The sequence below is a fragment of the Anser anser genome (genome assembly GCF_964211835.1).
Source record: "Anser anser genome assembly, chromosome: 14".
NCBI classification, from domain to species: domain Eukaryota; kingdom Metazoa; phylum Chordata; class Aves; order Anseriformes; family Anatidae; genus Anser; species Anser anser.
The window spans coordinates 7,108,679-7,122,445 of NC_139735.1; the positions used below are offsets into that span (position 1 = coordinate 7,108,679).

The 13,767-nt window shown below is 53.6% G+C and overlaps 2 long non-coding RNA genes across 4 annotated transcripts; one reads left to right on the forward strand and one right to left on the reverse strand.

Annotated features, from left to right (window-relative positions):
* Positions 1-33: 33 nt before the first annotated feature.
* On the forward strand, positions 34-1,911 carry LOC310881243. 3 transcript variants are annotated; one of them, XR_014572262.1, is made up of 2 exons: positions 34-66; positions 1,247-1,911. It is a non-coding gene; the product is annotated as an uncharacterized lncRNA (long non-coding RNA). The 3 variants fall into 3 exon arrangements; XR_014572263.1 differs by having other exon boundaries at positions 38-66; positions 1,217-1,911; XR_014572264.1 differs by having other exon boundaries at positions 38-66; positions 1,250-1,911.
* A 5,458-nt stretch (positions 1,912-7,369) lies between these two features.
* LOC310881352 lies at positions 7,370-8,732 on the reverse strand. The gene is made up of 4 exons (XR_014572312.1): positions 8,592-8,732; positions 8,400-8,482; positions 7,659-7,715; positions 7,370-7,513 (listed from the first exon to the last, which is right to left on the reverse strand). It is a non-coding gene; the product is annotated as an uncharacterized lncRNA (long non-coding RNA).
* Between the last annotated feature and the right edge of the window lie 5,035 nt (positions 8,733-13,767).

Sequence of the window (13,767 nt, forward strand, 5' to 3'; positions counted from 1 at the left end):
CGTAACGGGGAACGGGGCGGGGGACGGGGGGGGGGGGCGGGGTGCTCGGAGGCACCGGGCACCGAGGTGAGAGCCGGGAGGGATGGGGAATGGGGGGAGGATGGGGGATCCGGGGCCGGTTCCCGGTGCGGGGTGCTGGGGGGGCTCTGGAGGAAGCGGGGTGCAGGGGTTTGTTGGGGTGCTCGGGGTGCAGCCCCGCTGTGGGGTGCCGGAGAGCCCCGTGGGTCGGATGGGGTGCGGGGTGCCTGGGAGGTTGGTGAGGCTGGGGGACCCCAAGTGTGCCCCTGCAGCCCCCACTACGCAGCCGCCTCACTGCAGGGTGCACGAGGCGAAGCAGGGTCCCTCCGGTGCAGGTGGGACACTGCGTCTTCCCCAGGTGCTCTTTGGGAGCTGAACCAGCAGGGAGCTGGCTGGGGAGGTCCCCTTCCTGCTCACAGCCCCCCAGGACAGGGGGGAAACATCCCCCTGCCACTCATCCCAGCAGCAAGGCTATGGCAGCTCTCGGATAGCCGGTGTTGGGAAAAACAGCTTAGTAGATCAGACTTTATGTAAGGATGATGCACAGCTCTCCACAGGCTCTTTTGCATGTCCCTAAAAGCCAAACAAAGACGGGAGCACGCTGGCAGGGATGCTCAGGGCGGGAGATCACCGGTGAGCCAGCAGTGCTGGTGCAACCCCTGTGCCACTGAGGGAGTGGCTGGCAGCGGCTGGGGCTGTGGAGCAGGTTTTGTTTCAAAACCTACTGTGATTTCATTAAACAACTCACGAGTGGTTGTAAAAGTTCAAAAGCTAATTATTTTCTGTGGGCTTTGAAGGCCTTGCAGTTAGTTCGGCATCTTTGTGAGCAGTCTCTGCAGACGGGTGGAAACCCTGGCCCTGCTCAGCAGCACAGCCCCGAGCACCTCCTTCCCCAGCCCTCCATCCCGCGGGGCTCTGGGGACCGCAGTCACCCCTGGAGCACTGTGGGGCTGCCCAGGACCCTGCCCCATTAGGGACAGCCTCCGTGTCCCCCATCTGCTTTGGGTAGGGTGAAAGCCACCCACATCAGTCGCCCCTGGGGGGTCCCACCAGGCCTCCTGCCAGCCGCGCTCCCGGACCTTTCTCAGAAGCACAAGGCTCACTTACAACCGACGCTGTCGTCTCATGCTTTAGTTCCGCAGTGGCTAGTTTTTCCACCAAAACCTGAATAATGACTAAAACATAGCACTGCCACCAGGGAGCCCTGACCACCCAGTTTACCCTCCAGCAGGACGCGTTGCTGAGCCGTGACCCGAGGGCGATTTCAGCCACCGCAGCCCAGTGGGCAGCGCTGTGAAGAGCAATCCCAAAATCTGCTGCTGCGGCTCAGCCAGGAGCAGCAGCCCTCTGGGAGCCAGCAGCAGGTGGGGGGCACCTTTCACCACCCCAACGGGCCCCTCCAGGCGATGCCGGGCTGCTCCCGGGCCCTGCCTGCTCTGCTGCTCACCTCCTGATTCACTCCGCAGGCATCCTCACGCGTGCGGGCCCAGCGCCTCGCCAGCAGCGAGGCCGCGCCGCTGCCTTTGCGTAACGCACTCAAAAATCACTCAGCCACAACATGTACACGCGCTGGGAACCGGGCCTCGCTGGCACCAGCGTGAGAGCAGTGTGTTTTCTTCGGTCTATAGAGAGCTGAGCTGGTGGTGAAGTCCGAATGCTTTTGCTTGTCACTGGTGTGCTTGTGCTGACTCGGTACGTGCTGAAATTAAAATAAAATAAAATAAAATAAAATAAAATAAAATAAAATAAAATAAAATAAAATAAAATAAAATAAAATAAAATAAAATAAATGAAATGAAATGAAATGAAATGAAATGAAATGAAATAAAATAAAATAAAATAAAATAAAATAAAATAAAATAAAATAAAATAAAATACAATAAAATAAAATAAAATACAATAAAATAAAATACAATAAAATAAAAATACCTAATGCTAACTATTCTGCGGACCAGATGAGGACTTAGTGCTTTGCAGAACAGCTCACGCTGTGCTCAGGTGCATTTTGCAGAGCACTATCGGATTTTTCTCTTTCCACTTTAAAGGTGGGGCCCAGCCAGGCTGGAGAGCTGCACGGGGTGTCCTAGGGACAAGCAGCCCCTCGGCTCCCCCATCTCCCTGCCATCACGCCGCCGGTGCCCCGGCTCTGGCACAGGCTCCTTGATGCGGTGCAGACTGCCGAGCTGCAACGTGGGACTCGGTGCCTTCACGCCAGGCAGTTGTCTGCTTGTTTCCAGCACATAAATATTTGCTGCCAGTGTTGACACTGGGTTTTGACACGTTTGACAGGAAGGAGTGGCACAGAGGTGACAGCACCTACCTGTGGCGCCTTCACAGTGCTGGCAGGGGAGACCGGGGTGCTCCTCGGGGTGTCTGCAGAGGCGCCACCGGCAGCTGCTGGGCAGGGACGTGCCCTGTGCCTGCCATGTCCCCGTCACATGCCTACCCTGCTCTTCCCTCCTGTGTGGATGGGGCTGTCACCATCAGACCTGCAAGTCCTGTTGCGCAGAGGTAAAACGAGTTTTTCTCTTTCAAAAACACCCAAAAGAGGAAAGAGTCGGCACCCAGCCAAGGAGAAGCAGCACAGGGGCTGCGGTGCTGCCACATCAGGAGACGGGCTGGGCTGGAGGCAGCGGGGATGTGCAGGAGTCAGCCGGCACAGGATGAGGCTCCAAGCTTTATTCCTTCTCGGGCAAAGAGCCAGGACCAGGCTCAGCACCTGTGCAGCCCCGCTCGTGCCCCTCTGGTTCCCAGCTGGGGCTGGAGCCCAGCCCCGTGTCCTTGGGGGTTGGCGCATGGAATTGTTTTTACACCTCGGTACGTGCAAACAGCACGCAGGGAGTCATTTGCATCACACGCCTCCCAGTGCGTCTACAAGCACATCAGCTTCCTGGCATTTTTGCTTTCTTTGCCCCACAGTATTTCTGTATCCAGGATATTGTTTGGCTGCCGGGTTTCTCCGTTTGCCACACGCAGTTCAAAGACGTTCCTGGTAAATGGAGCAAGAGGAAGTGGAAGCAGGTGGTGCGGGAGACTTCTGTCCGCAGTCGCGGCTCTTTTGTAACAAGCACCTTTTGCTCCAGGTCCCTGCGTCCAACGAGGGCAGCTGCCCCGTGCCTGGTTTTCTCTCTGGCAGACGCAGCGGATTGCCACACTGCTCCTTGATGTCTGGTATTCGAGGTCTGAGCTGTGCTGACTGGGCACTGGGCAGGGAGCAACCACACAAATTACATGGTGCTGTTCCTCAGTCCCGAAACTCAGCTGGCTGAGAGCTCAGAGAGGCCCTGACTCTCAGTAAGGAGGATCGGAGGTAAACAGGGTAGGCGATTTAAGAAAACTTTAATATTTTCCTTTCAAGAAAACTTCAATATTTTCCTTTCTGAGTCACGCAGGCTTTGCCCAAGGCATCGTCATTCCTAGAGAAATGCGTTGAGTGTCACATGGACTGGCCAGACACACTGCTGCGATGTAAGGTTATCGCAGTGCTCACGTAACCCTGCTTCTGCCTCGAGTCCTGGAAACCTGAGAGGCGAGTGGGGAGGGCCCCGATCCCCATCTGGCTCATTTTACTCTCTTGGGCCAAACGTCTTGGCAAAGTTCGACAGAATATTGTCACTTGGTCTTGGAGCACGTCCCACATAAAAAGCGTGGAGAAAACCGTGGGCACGTGTGAGCCATGCCAGGTAAAAGCAAGGTCAGAATTGTCCAGTTACCCTAGGACAGGTGACAAGCCCACGGTCTGCAGGGCAGGATGCTGTGAGCTCGCAGGGATTCTCTGCAATCTCCACCCCACCGGCCTGATACCTCGGTGTCCTTCTCTAGCAAGGACAAAGAGCTCTTGTGAAGCCAGTGGGCCAAATTCCAGCTAAGCCCTGCGTGTGAACATGACAGAAAAGGAAGCACCTCAAAGACTCAGGGAGCCGTGCAGAGGGCTTCAGGAAGGCGCTGAGCAGCCCCCATCCCCACACCAAGTGGTGGGGAGCACTAAACACAGGGACAGGGCTGGATTTCGGGCAGGATGAGCCAGGATATGCATGCCACAATTATAGCCCATTGCCTGGGTGCTCGCTGCAGTGCTGGTGGCCTGGGCAGAGCTTTCTGCTTCCCCCACACCTGCAGCCCCATGCTCTGGGAGCAGCGTTTCTGGCCGTGCCATCTTCCTGTGCTGGCTTGCTCCCTCCTCTCCCTGAAATTCAGACTTCAGGTGAGCGGCCTTTGGGTGCAGGAGCTGTGGACCCTTCCACGGGGTCCAGCTGCTCTTGCTCCGCAGAAGGTCTGTCACCCAGAAGCACGTCCCATCAGATCTGCTGAAGCAAACCACAGGCATTCCTTCACAATGAGCCTGGTGCTGCTTCTTTGTGGGTGTTATGAATGTATTGCAGTCGGGTTTGGGGGACAAAGACCCCTCTCTGCTCTTCTGAAAGAGCCAGTGCAGGACTCTCAGAAGAGAGCGTTTGCAGGGGAGAAAAGGGTGCAGGGTTTGTACACTTACAGCCATTTTTATGAAAAGGAATCCCAAGCACCGCAGTGAATAAAGCTCTGATATAACTTCCAGCTTTTAATTAACATGGCAACAAGCCTTTAATTTACAGATATTGAGAATGAGAGGACAAATTGCAGAAGGACTCAGCACAGAGAGTCTCCAGGAAGCAGGGGTGGGAGGACAGATTTGACCTTCCAAAGCACCCTCCACTTGTGAGACACGTGTTCTGCTCTGGTTTTGCTTTTCTTATTATTCAGCACAAAAATAGAAGAGTTGGTTTGTAGGAAACCTCTGCCTGGCGCCCTGCAGAGATCAGTAGATCGTAAGCAGGGCTGCAGGAATCAGCTTTGCCGGGAAAGTCAGGATTTCTTACTGTTCCCACTTTTTGGTGGAATGAAAAAGCAGCTTGAAATTTTCCATGAAGAAGGCCACTTGGGAACAAAGGAAAGATTTCTCTTTGATCTCTACCTTAAGAGAGGCTTGTTTCCCTAACAGGACACGTTACATAACAAAACACCCATGTTTACTCAACGCAGCCCCTAAGTGCAAGATGGAAAATTTCAGAGCAAAATAAAGGTCCAACCTTACTGTTCTGAAATTATCGATATTTAGCGAAAAATGCCCTAATTCGGGGCCATCTCTGCATGGAACGGCATGGCAATCACTTCTTTCTCCATGCCCAGGGGTCCTGGCACCTGTATCTCTGCAAGGCCCCGGGTGGCCACGTGCCGTGCAGGGTCCCTGCAGCCGCCCCTGCTGTAAGCAGGGGCAGCACAACCCCTCCTGCTGCCTCTGGGCGATTATATAAAGAAGATTAAATGTGTGTAAACAAGGCTTGCTTAAGTAACTTCACGGCTGCCAGTTTCTCTTGCTGGTCTTCTTTTCCTACTCCACCCCTCCACGAGCTGGACGTGACAGATGCTCAGCACGGCCCCGTCCGTGCTCCACTCTCAGCTGGCCAAAGGCATGTCCAGGGAGGCCCAGGTTGAACCGTGAGGATGTTTCAAGCACGTTTGGTGGTTAAACACCCCAGTGGAGCTAGACGGCATGTCCAGCAGTGCTTGGGAAGCTTTTGGCCATCAAGGCTGTGGGCAAGCACTGAGGTCATGCTGGGGGATACCCAGCTATCCCCAGCCGTTTCCCGCAGGACAGCCACTGTCCCCTATGGCGCTGCAGGGCTCATCCTCAGCATCCCCAAAAGCCAAATGTTTGGCCTGCTTTGTGTCCCCTCCGCTGAGTGTTTTTAAAGCCCTGATCCAGGTAGCTGTCATGGATGTTCATGCTATAAGTCCGTTCATGTCACCTGGATTCAAGCCAGGGCTGAGATGCAATGAGGAATTAGGGGCTGCAGATAACTGGGGAAACCTCATCAGTTCAAATCAAGGCAGCACGTGGGGGCAGAGGGAAAACACTCTGTATTTGCACAGAGACTTTGTGTAGTGGCCCAAAGCAGCGAACAAAACCCACAAACAGTAAGACTTTCCCTGTCTGGGTGCTCACCAACACCCAGCAAAGTGGGGTTTATGTACACACTCTGGCTCCGAGGACGTGAAGCACTGGGATTTGGGGCAGTGTGAGGATGTGGCAGGCTCAGCTGCAGACAGCTGCTTACAAATTTCAATGCTGGGAGCTGTGCCACAAGGTGCAGAGGCAGTTTTAGAGCTTTGAATCTCTTCAGCCCATCCCAGGGCAAGAAATCTGCCATCAGGTGAAAAGAGATGCAGCACTGCTAAGCTCCAACCGAGCACCCACAGGCACATTTGACCTCAGAAAAATGGCCTGGCACAGCACACGTGGGGAAATTCCCAAACTTAAAAAGCAAAGGTTGGGCCACCCCTTTCATGTTCAGGCACATTGAATTTATTCCCAGAGATTCCCATCCTGTGAGAGCGCGGCCTGAGGGGAATGCAAACTGCTCCGTGTGCTGTTTGGAAGTAGGCTTTGTCTTGTGCAAGGGTCCCGCATACTTGCGCAGAGAGCAATGGAAGCCACGGGGGCCCCAGGGCACTATTTTACATTGGGGTGTCCCCGTTCGTGTGACAACAAGGCACTTAAACTCAGCCTTCTGAAACCTGGTTTAGCTTTTGGTGTTGTCTGTTTGTTTTCTCTTCATGTTTTCCCTTTAATCTCTGCACCGGGTCACTAAGAAAACATTCCTCAGCATCGCTCCTGCTGCTTGCTGGGGTTGTACAGGAACCGGCTGCGTTCGCTCCGTGTCCTGCGGTTCCAGGTAAAATCCTCCCCGGCGTTGACTGCTAACCCCAGGTTTCTCTGAACTCTGCATTACCCAAGGAATAACGCCCTTCTGAGGAAGCCTTACCAAACAGCCGAGCGGTTACGAAACCCTGGCCCCTGCTGCCACACGTCCCAGCCCCGGTAGATGGCGGTGACAGCTCATTTTTCCCATTTTTTTTCCCCTTTTTCCTGGCGCTGCGCCCTCTCCCAGCCGCAGGCGGGCGTGGGGCAGGGGCACCCTCAGCCCCCTCTCTGCCGGCAGCCTGGCAGAAAGCGGGGTTTGGGGCTTTTCTCGCCCCCCCCCCCCCCCCCCCGACTGCTTTTCGTGTGGTTTGGGATCCGTTGAAAATCACAGCAGGTTGTAACAGCTCAGCACAGCCTCAGGCAGCTGAAGCCGCCTGCTGCACAGCCCCGGAGCGAGAGGCACGGAGAGGACAGGGAGCAGGTTGCTCCATTTCAGGGGCTATCCAGAGCCAGGCAGCCAGGGCTGCTGGATTTCTCTCCATTCCCTTTCATGATCTTGACACAAAACCTGCTTGTGCTCCCCCAGATGCCAGCTCCCCATCACCTGCTTTTCCTTGGCCACACAGCTCTGGGGAGGCAGCCTGCCAGCACGAATAAATAGCATCTCTCTTTGGAGCCCGCAAACTCTTTTATTTGGCTAAAAGCGGCCAGTCCCCCCTCCGAAGTGCTGCCACCAGCATCCCCACCTCCTGGGGGTGCACAGCAAGGCTAATCTGCGGCTTCCTTCTCTTCGTCCTTGTCGCTGCTGTGCTCCTGGGGCAGGACCAAGAAGAAAAGCAACACCAGGTGAGCAGAGTGCTGGGCACCCCGTCTCTTGGTACCTCTAGGTACCGCATGCCACCCAAAACCAGCACCCACACGAGGGCTGGGGGTGTTGGCAAACAGTTTGGGGAATTACCTCCTCTGAGACGCTGTGGGAGCTGCTGCTACTCCTGTCGCCACCTTCCCCATCTCCCTGCAGGGGCAGAAGGAAGGATAAATGTCACCAGGGCCCTGACACCCCATTTGCCCCATTTGGGATAGAGAGGTAGCAGGTTGTATGGAGAGCCAGGCTCTGCCCCCACAGTGCCACCACGGACTCACGAGTGACCATCACCCTGCAGAGGCCTCAAGAGCCGAGAGCAAGGATTCAGTGGCCGCCACGGTGTCTTGTCTGGGTTGAAACGGGAGGAAAAGGAGGGAGAACTAACCGGGAACAGCAGGAGTGAAATGAGAGCTGCCTCTCAGTGGAAAAGCCACACGCACAGTGTGATTTCCAGGCTGCAGATGGCACAGCACCATCCACCAGAGGCGTGTGGATGCCATGAGTCATTGCAGCCTGGATGTAAATCAGGCGGGGCAGGTGCTTTCTAGCACCCTACAAGCCCTGGCTGCCTCCCATGCCCGCTTGTACCAAGTATTTTTGGTACTCAGTGGGAAGCCGGGAGCTCTGCCCTGTGCACATCCCCGCTGTGCACCCTGCTCAGGGTGCTGGGTGCCCCGCGGGTGCTGCACAGCCACGGACATGGAGGTTCCCCAACACAGCTGATTTGGGAAGTGCTGGGCTCACCCTAAGAATCGTGCTGGGGACTTTGGGGCTGGAAATCCTCTGGGAAATGGTTCAGCAACCGATCTGTGGAAAGCTCCATCATTCCCCTACCTTTTCCTCTTCTTTCTCCTCCTCCTTTTCCTTCTCTTCTTCAGTGCCCTTCTCCTCTCTCTCCTTATCTTCCCGTCCAAACCCTATGACAGGCACAGACTGAGGGTCATTACCAGCAGCCCCCAGCACACAGGCACCCACGGGAGGGGGCTGCAGGTCCCTGTCCCACCCCAGCTCCTACCCTACACTCACATTTCAGGATCGTCGACATTTTGCTGCAGCCAAAGGGCTCTGGGACACGAGGTGCTCACGCCTGTGGCACAGAGAAGAGCGACTGGAGGGGGGAATAACGTGGGCTTTTCAGGGATGAAGACACCTTCCTGGTCCCCACCGTTTGGTTTTCTCTTCAAATATGCAGAGAGATGCCTTAAGACCACTTCCAAACCCACCTTGGAACAAGTGAAAATTAAAGAAATACATAAAATATTTATAACTAAGGGTAAAGACCATGCTTTGGGGTTCTCAGGAAACCAGACAGGAGAGCTTCCCCAGGGACAGGATGGTAGAAGAGAGAAACAGAGACAACAATGAGCAATAGTGAGAAAACTGAGCATTGATTAATGTCCGAAAGGTGACAGATGGCAAAGAAAGCAGCTCAAAAGAAAGCTGACAGCTTTCTTTAAAAATAGCAGAAACAAACAAAGTCCAAGAAACAGCAGAGGCAGGTCAAACCCTCTCTGTCACACACAAATGACAAAATTGCCACTTGTGGCGGAGAGAAGGCGGCAGGGACAAGGGAACGGGTTCCTTCTGCTGGCGGGGAAAAGCAGGGTCATCGTTTGAGCTCAGCACACAATTCGGGCACGGTTTCTGCCCCAGCTGCCGATGGAGGGAGGCAGGATATTAATGCTTTCAATTAATGTTTCTAAGCCCACGAAATGACACCATCTGTGGTCAGGATTTTTACCCTTGAAAGAACCAGACAGCCTCTGGGATGATAGCATTGATGTGTATTTTCTAAACAGTTGTAAAAGCCAAGGGACGCTGCAGGGCTGGGGCAGCTTTGGGGCAGAGGCAGGCAGGATGGGCAGAAAGCAGATAGGGATGGATAAAAGGGACTATCAGTGCGGAGTTAAAATCTAATTAATAATGAATAGCTATCTAATTCATCTCCGTAATTAAGAAGTGCAACTCCTAATTGAAAATAATTACTTTTTAATCTAAAATCATTGAAAATAATCAAACATTAGCAAAAAAGGAAAGGCAGCCCCTAGGAAGGTGCACAAGAAGGTGCAGCCAATTCTCTGCCATGGGGTCCTGCGCCAAAGCTTCTCTGTGGCCCCACAGCTCGTGCCCAGCCCCATGCCCGTGGGGTGCCCCCACATCATGCCTCCATGTCTGGGGGAAGGGTGTGCCTTGGGCACACTCTCGGAGGCGCTTTCCTGCTCCTCTCAGCGGGGAGGACTGAAGCCCTTCCCAGCGAGGATCAGGCACCACGTCCCATCTCCATCCCTCACACCACCCAAGACCTGCCCCAGGGATGCTCCTGCCACAACCCCCTGCTTCAGCCCACATTTCCCCCCCTCTTCCCCAGCCCCTGAGATAAATAAGCTTGTCTGTAAGTCCCCCCGGTGACACGGAGGACGCAGGGAAGCACCTTACCCGCAGCAGGGAAAGGCGAGCGGCCTCCTCCGCGCCTGGCTGGCAGCGTGCAGGGCCCTGGGTATTTGAGTGTCGCCGTCTCCTCCCCAGCCCCACTTTCAGAGCAGTAAAACTGGCTCTGCCGCCCGCCCCGGTCACCGCCTGACGCCCAGAACGTGACTGGTCCTCTTCAAACCCATGAGAGCCTCACAGACATCTCTGCCTCCAGCGTGGGCAGGAGCACCCAGCCTTCCTGACCCTCTGCCAGCAAGCCAGGGCGGCTCTGCAGGCCGCAGGGAACCTGTCCCGGGGCCCTGCTGTGCTCAGGACCTTGTTTGATGTAAAAAGGAGGGGATTTGGGAGTGTCCTTAAAGCCGTGGTGGCAGGAACCTCCACCAGGTCCTTTCTCTCCCCTTCATGGGGAGGTGGCAGGAGGGCAGCGGGGCCCAGCCATGGCTGCCCGGTGCGAGGCAGGGCTCAGCACTCCCAGATCCTTCTGGTGCTCGTCCTTGCCGCTGGCTTTCGCCCCAACACATCATTAAGCAAGTGCCTGTCAGCAGAGAGCAGTTACCAGCAGGTCTTAACACTTGCATAATGTGCTTCCCCTCTAATGCAATGCCCTCGTTCCTAATAGCACCAATATGGGATAATAACAGGAACAATAATGGCAAGAAGGGCTTGTGTACCTGAAAGCTAATTTGTTTTCTCCACCTAATAAAAGGTATTACCTCTCCCACAAGATTTGCGCCATTTAAACCCTTCAACTCCACAGCAAAGTTGCTCCCGCAGTAATTTTACAGCTGAAATTGCTGCGCACGTGGTGTCCCCCACTCCACATGAGACTGACCCCGGTACCTCGCAGAGGGGCAGGCACACAGGTCATCCACCCCAAAACCTGCCTGCCTCTGCCCCAGGCCTCTGGCCCCAAATACAGCTAGGTTAGATCAGGACTAAGGGAGGGGTTTTTGAGGGCAAGGGTGGACAAACCCCGTGGGAGTTTAGCAAGGCCGGTGGCAGAGCCCTCCTTGCTGCTAGTTTCAGAAGCAATAGCAGCTGTTTGCTAGCAGAGATGCTGCAGTTCATGCACAAATCATTCATGGAACTGTTTTGGAGCGAGCGATCACAGCAGTCCTGCCCAGATCGAGGCACCTGGGGCAAGGATGGGGACACAGAGCACAGCACCGGGTCCCCAGCAGCACTGGGGAGGATTTTTTGGTGTCAGGAATGGCTGGAATCCAATCCTGCTCATCCAAACAGCTCCTGCCTCCTCCTTAGGAGGATCCACCCCTCCAAGCACTGCACTTGACCTTGTTTTTAAACGGTGACCCCGATGCAGCAGCTGCTGCTCCTTGCCAGCCCCAGCCAGGCTCGCAGCATGCAGCTGCGAGGGACCAAAGCGCTCAGCATCCTCCAGCCAGAGCAGCCCATGGCCCAGCCCTGCGTGGACGTGGGGACACGAAGCAGCACCCCGGGGAACCGGCTGTAGGGACCGCCCCAGCCAGCAGCACCTTACAGCAGGGCACTGGTTGCCACCACCACCAGGACACTGAGGGGGACAGTCACTTCCATGCCCAGGCCCCAGCCCACGCGTGAGCTCAGCTCTCACCCAGCAGCAGGCACAAACCTGCCTCGAAGAAGGGAAGGGAACCTTGCAGCCAGCACTCAAAACAGCAGCACAGGGCTGCAGCCGAGCTGCTGTCAAAGTACAGAGCTGTGAGGGACTAGCAACACCCCCAGAAAACTGTAATTAGCACAGTACTGGGCATTTATGCCCTCCCACGCTAGATCTTTTATCTGTGCCAAGGAGCCTTTGGCTGCAGAAGACCAATCTTTCTGCTTAAATCACATCGCTGTCGACAGCTGTTTATTTATGATCCGGTGTGCACACCTGGGAAAGAAATGCCAGAGCTTTCCTCCTCCTCCTGCCCTGAGCTCTCCCCTTCCTGCCTCTGGGTCAGAGCACTTAATTTGTGCTGCGAGTGACCTGGGATAGCTGTCCCCTTGCTCACGGCCACCAGCACTCCTGGCAGCACAGCTCCTGCTTCTTCCACAGGAGCAGAACAACTGCTCATCGCGCCTGTGTCAGAGGTTTTGCTGCTGCTGAACGCGTGTGTTTTCCTAATGAAAAAACGAGCCCTGGGGAAGCTGGCTGGGCAAGGGCTGGGAGCACATCCCCAAACCCACCAGGAGGATCAAGCCTTTTTCATGTTTTAAAGCTTTCCACGGCAGCTGCCAGGAAGCAGCTTTTACAGCTGCAAGTAACGGGCTCTCTCTCCTAAGGAAAGAAAATAATTGTGGCTTTTTTCTCCTCCCAGTCACTGACAGCATCTTAGCTAACTCCTATCTATTCTCAGCCACCTCTCACCTCCCCAAACACAACCAGAAGTGCTCAAATTACTGCCAGCTCTCATTAGGTTCATAAGCAAGGCGAGGCCAAGCAATAAGACCTCCAGACAGTTGGATGCTGAGTTCTGATGAATCCTTTGGGTAGGAAGATTTCAACAACTGTATGGCTGTTCTCGCTGGCAGGCTACTGCAGTCTCTGCACTGGCACACAAGTGAAGCCGGTTCATGCTTGGTTATTGGCTGCTCTGACAAAATCCAGGTGAGCATATGACTGAAAGAATTACCATCTGCATCAAAAAAAAAAAAAATCCCCTCCTTTCCTTTAATTATTAAACTACTCTACACTTAAGCACTGCAGGTCAGCTTGAGTAGACAATTTATCTGGGGAAAAAAAAAGCTGCTGCTGCTCCAGAAAACCCTGTTATCATTATTTCTTCTCTTCTGACATTTCTGTAAAATGTGGCTTTGTGACAGGAGCCAAGCTGAGATTTTGCACTGATGCAGGAATTCAGAGCTCAGCTGTGGGAGCTCTCACTCCCCAGCCTGGGTTTAGAATTCTGTTCTATGAAAGGACACCCTGCCATGAGAGGCCCCAGTTGTCTCTGCCCCACAGCAGCACTGAGCCCTGCCCCAGAAACTGGTCAGGGGTGTGAAGAAAGCACACACACGGGTCTTTCCTCCTGCTTGGTTAGTGCCCCACACTACCTTGATAGCTTGTACCTGAAACTGTTGTCAAAGCAAATCCTTCTTTAAAAATGTTATCAGGGTAAAGAAAAAGTATATAGTTTATTGTAGTGCAGATTTTTTTCCATCCAATCACACTCCTTTCAAGTCCAGTTTTCTTTAAAAATCAAAATAAATACTTTACTTTTAAAGACCTGATCAGTCTAACAAGGACTAAGGCAAGGGTTTTTCCATATATATAAAATCACAGAATATTAGAATACCTTTTGGCTAATGCTTAAGAACATTTCTACTTCACAACAGAGCAGAGGAATGCTAAGCCTTCAGTACTGCAGAAATTTGCAAGACCTGCTAAAACCAACACTCAGTCACCTCCGGTTTACTGTTCTGGACTTAAGTTGCATTTAATCTGTGTTTCTGCTCTTGTGATTCCATCAGAGGCTGTTCCCTCAGAATGGGAAAGCTCAAAAGATAGGAATTGTAAAAAGGAACAGAACTGGGAACTTTCACAGCACAAAGAAACTGATAATGTGAAGCAGCTTCTGAGACAAATTAGGACTCCTGCTAACAGAAGCAAATTGCTTCCTCTCCCCCTACTTTCATATATCTTCCAAAAAGGAGCATTGCATTATAGTGTTTTTGCAAAGAAATGGAAAAGAGAGTGGTATCTGAATCTGAACAGTCTGTGGCTGACATGTCAAATTGCATTAAATAAAAAAAGGAGAATCCTCCCACTCCATTCTTGCATTAGATTGCC